Raw genomic sequence first — 9,479 nt, forward strand, 5'->3', positions numbered from 1 at the left:
AATTGGTGGCACTATGAGTTGTTCATTACGAAGGTACATGGTTTGCTACTATCTTGCTACTCTTTTTGTACTGTCATTAGATAGTAATACTAGTGGTTTGCATGTGAATTTATTGGCAGGGTGGACCTACATTGAAGGTGCAGGACATGATTTAATAATTGGATGCTCAATTTCGATTATATCGATTTCACCTCTTCCATCACTGCGAACATGGATATCCTTGGTCTGATGAAGAATAGGCGCTATATTTCTGCTCTGAACCAGCAAATCAATTCAGTATGAAATTGTCCAGGGCAAAACATAACTGTATCAGATTGTCCAGTGCAGAACATGACAGATGCTAAGCGGAAGAGACATGTTTAAACCGAAAATACAAGGTGTGGTATATGTTTACTAGCTTCTTGATATTTGTGCAGACAGAGATGTCTGCCCGTTGCTATTTGGCAAACAAACAAAGTGTCCGCAATTTTGGTTGAACTGCACAAGAGATATTGTAGTCACTGCGTGCAGTGCCATTTGAAAATAGACACAAAAAGATTGGATAGTCACTTCATGGACTGCAGAAAAGTAGTATTGTACTATTTATTGGCCAACACTAGGTGCTTCATTGCTTTGGTCTGATTATACAATGGGCATCATTTTGCCTAAGTTAAAGTTTGTATTCCGAAAATAGTCTTGCGGTGTGATCGAGAGAAGACCAAATCATATTGTAGTGGATGTTCCTTCATCATGTGTGGTTCATTCTCGTGGTTCCAGCTATTGGTGAAACCACTTATGTTTGCAAGAGGAATTGTAGACTTCACAAACAAATTTGTTTTTAGTTTGTACTGAATGTTGGCCAAGAGAAGCATCCATGTTAGTAGGAAGAACAAATGTTTTTTCTAGATCTTTGCTTTTGGAGCTACATATTTGTATATGATCTGTGAATCACTGAGATGCATTAACATGTTAATCTTATGTATGGGAATCGTACTAGTTAGTTTTAGTTGCGACGCAAGATCCGAAGTGGCTGATCTTTGCTTTTGGATCTACATATTTGTATATGATCTTTGAATCATTGAGATGCATTAAAAGTTACTTATTTCTGTTCGCTCAGTGTTTACAAGTTACTGATCGATCACTAGTTAGCCTACAAATGCGCTCCTGGCAGTTTTATTTGTGACGCAAGATGCGAAGTGGCAGTTTTTTGAATAAAAATGCTTACCTCTGAAGAAACTGACAAGCTACACTATCGATCCTACACGGATAAAATTGCCTACCTCTGAAGAAGTTTAAGCCTAATTAATTCTGTGAGCAAAGCAGCAAGACCAAGGCATGGCAATAATTAACGGCATGCAGAAGTTTAAGCCTAATTAATTCCAGCGATTTAAGTGGCTGCATGCGTGCCCTCGGCTGCGACTCGTTGCATGCTGCTTCGCGTACTGCCTGCGAGCGATTCTGAGTGCCTGCATGCAGCCGGCCGTAATTAAGGCAGCTAACTGATGCGAAAAAAGATACGCTTTAATTGTTGCGGGCTTTTTAAATCCGTGGAATCATTATTGACAAGGAGGGAGATGATTCGAGTGCACTCGTTTGACTGTCATGCCATCGTGCGACCCAGACGGGACGGGACGGCACAGTCATAATTTCAGTTTCTCTAGTTTTCCATGGCAAGCTGGCGCGCTAAGCCATTATGCATTGAATTCCGATGACCGTCGCGCTACCTTCCGCCGATAAGTACTGCTTCCCGGCCTTCTCCGGTGCCACCGTGACCCAACTCACCATATCCTCATAAGCCCCCACCGGCCCGACGTCGCTCGCCACGTCCGTCATGCCCCCGCCCGTCCGCGGTAGGCGACGCCGGAGGCGGTCACCGCCGGAACTAGTGTTTGGGTTTTCACCGGAAGGCAGACGGAGGGAGGAGGCATTCTATCTGTCTTTAGATGGCAATGCGGAGATCGAGGAGTTGTTGGAGCGCTACCGCATGGCGAAGGAGTAGGAGTTGTTGGAGCGCGACTGCCTAGCGGAGGAGCAGCGTATCGCTGATTTGCGCCGCCAGTGGGATATGGAGCAGCAGCGCACCGATGCTCCGAGTCGCGAGCAGAATGCCCGCAACTGGGCCGACTACATGGAGGCCGGTGCCCGGCAAATAGCCCTGGAGACTGTCGGGCACGCACACGTTGGTGACGCCGATTTTTACTACCAGCTTGTCAAGTGGGTTTCCCGCTTGGAAGCCGAAGCTTCGGTGGACCACGCCGGCATGGAAAGGGCCAACGCGCGCGAGCAACGCGCCCTATTGCACCTCTTGCAAGTCCGAGGCGAGGCGCACGACGCCGGTGCCGGCGTTTAGCGTGTACCACAGATGGCGGACGGCATCGTCTAGTTAGCTAAGAGTAAGTTAGTACTTGTACGCTACTAGAGTATTAGTGGGAGTAGATAGTTAACTTGGCTATGATGGTTGTCAACATGGAAGTTCAGTACTCTATATGTGGATCAGACCTGTTACTTTGCTCTGAATATTGAACTTTCCGTTTGAACGTATGGAATGGGATGTTATTTTTTAAATGGGTTGTATTTGTCTTCCACGGGTTTAGAGGCTGACTTGTGGGCCTAGCAAGTTGACGCGTACACAATCAGGAGATGATTGTACGTGGAGAGGATGACAGCAGGGACCCGCAAAGGTCATGGCAGTACGCAAGCAAGTGCCTCCTTATTTCAAGCCAATAAAAAATGGCTCCTCCTAGTGGATTTCTGACATCTGGGTCCCATGCCATTGTCAACGTAGTCAATAAACGAGAGAATTGCACAACGAGCAGCTGACACCAGGGACCCAACAACTCGCCTAGTTATTTTTGTTTTGGGTTAATTTGATAAATGCCACTCCAAATCTGGTGTATCCGAGAAATGCCACTGCAATTTCCAAACTTTGAAAAATGCCGTTTCATGCCATTTCTAGTGGCATTTTTTGAAGTTTGGAGTGGCGTTTTTCAAAGTTTGCAAACTACAGTGACGTTTTAAAAAGTTTGCAAAAATTGCAGTGGCATTTTTCAAAGTTTGGAAATTGCAGTGGCATTTTTATGAATCACCATAATTGGAGTGGCATTTATCTAATTTGTTTTTGAGACGGAAGCGGGATGTCAACTGGGCTGTGCGGTACACTCTGGCCTGTCTAAACAATCTTTTCTTTTATGTTTACCACAGACTAGCCCAGTAGTTTTTTTTCTTTCTGAAAATGGCTAGCCCAGTTTTTTTGTGATTTATCAAGTAAGTCGCTTTATCAGGCCTGTTGGGCTGCAAATCTTTCAAGACGAGGAGAGCTTCATTCGGCTGGCCGAGAAAATGGCCTATCAGTAATGACAAATGGGATGTACATTTTTAAAACACATCAAACCAGCAATTAGTTTTAAATATCTTTTTTTCATTTCGAGATTTTAAATTGCATTGATTTTTATGCGTGGACAATTTATTGGATTTTATATTGATATACATTTATTTTTAAAATCAGTCTGAATGTGACTCGAAATTTCGGGATTAAAAACAGTTCAGACCGCACCGACATATGCAAAATTTCGTATATTTTTTTAACCATGGCCATAATATGGGCTGTAATGCTAACAAAAATAATATGGGCTCGAAAAACCCGTAAGAATTAGCAAATGGGCTATAAATTATTTGAAATAATGGCAGATAGGTTGTATGTTGTTTTCCACAGATTTGAGTCTTTCCATGGATGACCTGTATACTGTTGGATGTCCATCCAACGGCCGTCGTGCTTCTTCAATCTCGGCTCTTCCTGCTTCAGCCGCTCAAACAAGCGCCAGCGGGACTGCCTGCTCCCTCCTCCCCGCGGCTGACTGTGCTGCTGCGCAGGCCTCACCGCCCCACCGTATTCCCATCGCTGGCCTAGCCATCCCTCTACTCACCCACACCTACTGTTATTCTCCGGTGACGGTAGACGAACCAGTAAACCCTCATACAGTCGTACTCCCCTCTGCGTGGGAAACAAAAACAACTGCCGAGTCTTCCCTGCCTCCGTGTCGTTCCCTTCCTAGGCCTCGCCGTCGTCCACCGCCCTGGTGCTCTCGGCGTGGCGTGGTCAACGTGGTCAACGACCAACATGCATCTGAAGTGGACTGTACGTGGAGAGGCTGACAGCTGGGTCCACGGTCGCACGCAAGGAAATGCCTCCTTATTACGCGCGAAATAATGATTCCTCCACCTGACATCTGGGACCCACCGAAAGGGCCTCTGTATTTCACGAAAAAAAACGTTACCGCTGCTGACAGCTCGGACCCACCAGCTATATCTTCGCACGCAAGGAAGTGCCTCCTTATTATGCACAAAAAATGAATACTCCCCCTGCTAGCTGGGACCCAGTATAGTGGGCCTACTAGGTTGACGGGGACGAAGGGCTTTGTCAACTTAGTCAATATGCACGATTCTAGCTCGACTGACCGTACGATGTCCATCCAACGGCCCTAGTGCTTCTTCAACCTCTGGTCTTCTTGCTCCAGCCGCCCAAAGCAGCGCCGGTCGTGCCGCCTGCTCCTGCCTCCCATGGCCGGCTGTGCTGCCGCGGAGGCCTCACCGCCCCCATACCACTCCCACCACTGGCCAGGCCATCCCTCCACTCCACTCACCCACACCCCCTGTTATTCTGCGATGACGACAGCGTAGCCGAACCAGTGAACCCTCGTACTCCTCTCCGCGTGGGCATACACTGCCGCGTCTTTCCCGGCTCCGCGTCGTCCCCTTCCTAGGCCTTGCCATCATCCACCACCATGGTGCTCTCGGTGCGGCGTGGTCAATGTGGTCGACGACCGAATTCCATCGGAAGAATACTGTACGTGGAGAGGCTGACAGCTGGGTCCATGGTAGCCACAAGGAAGTGCCTCCTTATTACACGAAAAATAATTATTCCTTCACCTGACAGCAGGGACCCACCGGACGCCCACCAGTATTTTGCAAAAAAAATGTTTGCCCCTGACTGCTCGGACCCACCCGAGGGCCACCGTATTTCGCGAAAAAAACGTTCCCCCTGCTGTCAGCTCGGACCCACCGGAAGTGCCTCCTTATTACGCACAAAAAAATGAATACCCCCTGCTAGCTGGGACCCACTTTGGTGGGAGGCTGGCTTGTGGGCCTACTAAGTTGACGGGGACGGAGAGCTTTATCAACTTAGTCAATATAAACGATTCTAGCTCCAGTGACCATACGATGTCCATCCAATGGCCGTAGTGCTTCTTCAACCTCTGGTCTTCTTACTCCAGCCGCCCAAAGCAGCGCCGGTCGTGCCGCATGCTCCTACCTCCCGTGGCCGGCTGTGCTACCGCGGAGGCCTCACCGTCCCCTACTATTCCCACCGCTGGCCAGGCCATGCAGCGACGACAGCCTCACACCGCAGCCGAACCAATGAACCCTCGTACTCCTCTCCGTGCGGGCTTCCACTGTCGCGTCTTCCCTGGCTCCCCGCCGTCCCCTTCCTAGGCCTCACCGTCGTCCACCGCCCTCGTGCTCTCGGCGCGGCGTGGTCAACGTGGTCAAGGAACGACTTCCATCGGACGTGGACTGTACGTGGAGAGGCTGACAGCTGGGTCCACGGCCGCAGCAAGGAAGTGCCTCCTTATTACGCGGAAAATAATGATTCCTCCACCTGACAGCTGGGACCCACCGAACGGGCCACTGTATTTCGTGAAAAAAAACGTTTCCCCCTGACTGCTGGGACCCACTAGCTACATCTTCGCAAGCAAGGAAGTGCGTCCAGGCAAAAAAAAACGATTCACCTCCCTGACTGCTGGGACCCACCAGCTACATCTTCACAGGCAAGGAAGTGCCTGACAGTCGAGACCCACCTGGTCGAAGCGTACGTAGCGTTGTCATTCTGGTCGCGAACGTGTACGTACATATATACTGGTGGATGTAGAGGCGCGCACGTGTCGTAGTAGAGGCGCGTACGTGTCGTAGTAGAGGCGCGCACGTAGCATGTACACGTACGTACAATGGCCAGGGGACAAGAAAGAAAATACGGCCACGTATGTGTACATACGGGCGGGGTCTCGAACACCTACTCGCGCATACGTACGGCCAGGGCTCGTGTACATGGCTGGGTCGGAACGGAGAAACAGCGTCGTCGTCGTGTTCATGGGGAGGCAACAGAATGCGTCATGTTCATGGGGAGGCAACGGAATGCGTCGTGTTCATCGGGAGGCAACGGAACGCGTGGGAGCTAACCGGCTGGGTCGGAACGGAATGCGTGGTCGTGTTCATAGGGAGGGCTTGGACGGAACAGGCGATGGAAATGAGGCCTAGCGTACCGCACAACGGAGGAAACGGACGTCCTACGTTCGGAACGGGGTCCTATTGATCGGGAGGGGTCTGGCGTACCGCAAAACAGAGGAAACGGATCTCCTACGGTCGAAACGGGGGTCCTGTTGATCGGGAGGGGTGTGGCGTACCGCAAAACGGAGGAAATAGACCTCCTACGGTCGAAACGGGGGTCCTGTTGATCGGGAGGGGTGTGGCGTACCGCAAAACGGACGAAACGGACCTCCTACGGTCGAAACGGGGGTCCTGTTGATCGGGAGGGGTGTGGCGTACCGCAAAACGGTCGAAATGGGGGTCCTGTTCATTGAGAGGGGTGTGGCGTACCGCAAAATGGGACTCCACGAGATACTGTTCATCTCCACCGTCGACCTCCTCCAGCCTCCACGGGCTACCGTCGACCTCCTCCAGCCTCCACGGGCTCCTGTTCATCCAGCCTCCACCTTGCGCTACTCCACCGGCTACTGTTCAACCACCCCTCCGCGGGCATCCCTCCACAGTCTACTGTTCATCCAGCCCTCCACACCACGGGGTCCTGTTCAACCACCCCTCCACGGGCACCCCTCCACCGTCTATCGTTCATCTAGCCCTCGACCACACCACGGGGTCCTGTTCATCCAGAGGCAACGCCACCGCTCACTGTTCATCCAAATCCCCCGCAACGCTCACTGTTCATCCTAGAGGCAGCATCGATCGGCTTCAGTTAGCAGCAGTAGCGAAGGAATCGCTCGATCGGGTTCAGTTAACAGCCATCGATCGATCGCTCGGGTTCAGTAACGTGTAGCCTGTAGTGCAATCGCTTGGGTTCAGTTAGAGCCCAACGCCTCGCTCGGGTTCAGTTAGAGCCAACGCCTCGCACACACGCACGTACGTGTACGAGAGAAACACACATCGCTCGGCCCCCAACCTCCCACCGTAACCGGGAAACTCCCCGAAATTTTCCTCCCCCTCGCTTCTACCATGGTTTTTTCTGTCATGGACGGCCCAAAGAATGTCATGCAGCTGCATCTCCAGCCCGCCCAGGATGAAAAGCCCATTTTCTGTCATGATTTTTTTTCATAGAAGTAGGATCCCACCACGTCTATGATGATACTGGGTTTTGTCACAATTATCATCATAGAAGTGTCATATGTATGACAGAAATATTTTTCGTTCAGCCTAAAATGTCACAGATGTGTCTTTTTTGTAGCTTACCTAGTGCATCGGGTCTAATGAAAATCTTTTATGACAATACTGGTGCAATTGTCTTGGCAAAGGAATCCAAATTTCACAAGAGAACCAAACACATCAAGAGACGCTTCAATTCCATCCGCGATCAAGTCCAGGTGGGAGACATAGAGATTTCCAAGATACATACGAATCTAAATGTTGCAGACCCGTTGACTAAGCCTCTCTCACGAGCAAAACATGATCAACACCAAGGCTCCATGGGTGTTAGAATCATTATTGTGTAATCTAGATTATTGACTCTAGTGCAAGTGGAAGACTGAAGGAAATATGCCCTAGAGGAAATAATAAAGTTATTATTTATTTCCTTATTTCATGAAAAATGTTTATTATTCATGCTAGAATTGTATTAACCGGAAACATAATACATGTGTGAATACATAGACAAACATAGTGTCACTAGTATGCCTCTACTTGACTAGCTCGTTAGTCAAAGATGGTTATGTTTCCTAACCATAGACATGAGTTTTCATTTGATAAACGGGATCACATCATTAGGAAAATGATGTGATTGACTTGACCCATTCCGTTAGCTTAGCACTTGATTGTTTTAGTTTACTACTTTTGCTTTCTTCATGACTTATACATGTTCCTATGACTATGAGATTATGCAACTCTCGATTACTGGAGGAACACTTTGTGTGCTACCAAACGTCACACCGTAACTGGGTGATTATAAAGGTGCTCTACAGGTGTCTCCGATGGTAATTGTTGAGTTGGCATAGATCGAGATTAGGATTTGTCACTCCGATTGTCGGAGAGGTATCTCTGGGCCCTCTGGAGCGGCCCTGGACGAAATCACATGGGAGAGGGTGAGGGTTTTTTGGTGGGTTAGGGCGGTTAGAAATGGGCTTGGGAGCGGTTCAGACTCCAGTAGACCTTCCCCACTTTTGTCTCCGCTTTACGGGATAAATCACGTCCGGACCGCCCCGCAGATCAATACATGCCCGCATTGGATGGCTTCTGCGATTCAAACAACGCAGTCTGAATCATTGTGAGAGTTTTGCGGGTCGACGTTGGAGATGCCCTTAGAGCAACTCCAATGGGGTGACCCATTTCGTCTGCTTGCGTCCGTTTGGGTCGGCGCGGACAAAAGTGGTAGCCCAACGCGTCGACCCAAACCCAAATCACGTCCGCTTCGCGTCCACGCCGACGCATTTGCGGCCCAAATTTGCGCCCCAAATGCGTCGGCGCGGACACGGAACGGACGTTGCGCGCGCCTTCTCGGTGTTCGCCTCGTCCCCACCTGGCGGCCGTCTAACTACCCGCTGCCCACGCGGTCAGCTTAATTTATGATCACGGGCCCACGCGTCAGCGACGGTGGTCGTCCTTTTTTAAGCCGACCGTGCGGCGGGGCCGTCCTCATCCAAACTCGCGTCCACATCTAGCCAGCTCTGCTCCCCGTCGCCGGCAAACCCTAGCCACCACCACCACAGCGAGATGGGGCTCTTCTCCGGCACCGGCAGCAGCAAGGCCAAGGGCAAGGCCCCCGTCGTCCCTTTCCCATCGGAGCTCCTCCCGCCTCCGCCAGCACCGGCTCACCGGCAGAGGCAATGCGTGAACGTGCCAGTGCACCAGGCGGAGTGGCACTGGCAGCACTGCATGCCTCTGTCGTACCCTGACGTCACCCTGCCGCACGACTGGCATCTGGATCCAGAGAGGATCCCAATGTCGACGGCGCCGCGGTCGACTAGGGCGCAAGCGGAGGAGGTGTGGCGCCGGCGGGTGTTGCTGATGCCGGAGCAGCGCCGCGATGACACCTACGCCATCGACTCGCCGAACTAGAAGCGGTGGTTCTCCTTCGAGCATGAGCAGGCGAGGCGCCGCAGCGTGCGCGACGTCGACCGCAGCCTGCCGCCGCCCCCGCTCGTCGTCCGCGAGGAGGACCAGGCGGCGGAGGACGCCTACCAGGCGGCCCTTGCGGTGGTCTACCGCGAGAGCGAGGAGGACGA

Source organism: Triticum dicoccoides, chromosome 3A, assembly GCF_002162155.2.
Source record: "Triticum dicoccoides isolate Atlit2015 ecotype Zavitan chromosome 3A, WEW_v2.0, whole genome shotgun sequence".
NCBI classification, from domain to species: domain Eukaryota; kingdom Viridiplantae; phylum Streptophyta; class Magnoliopsida; order Poales; family Poaceae; genus Triticum; species Triticum dicoccoides.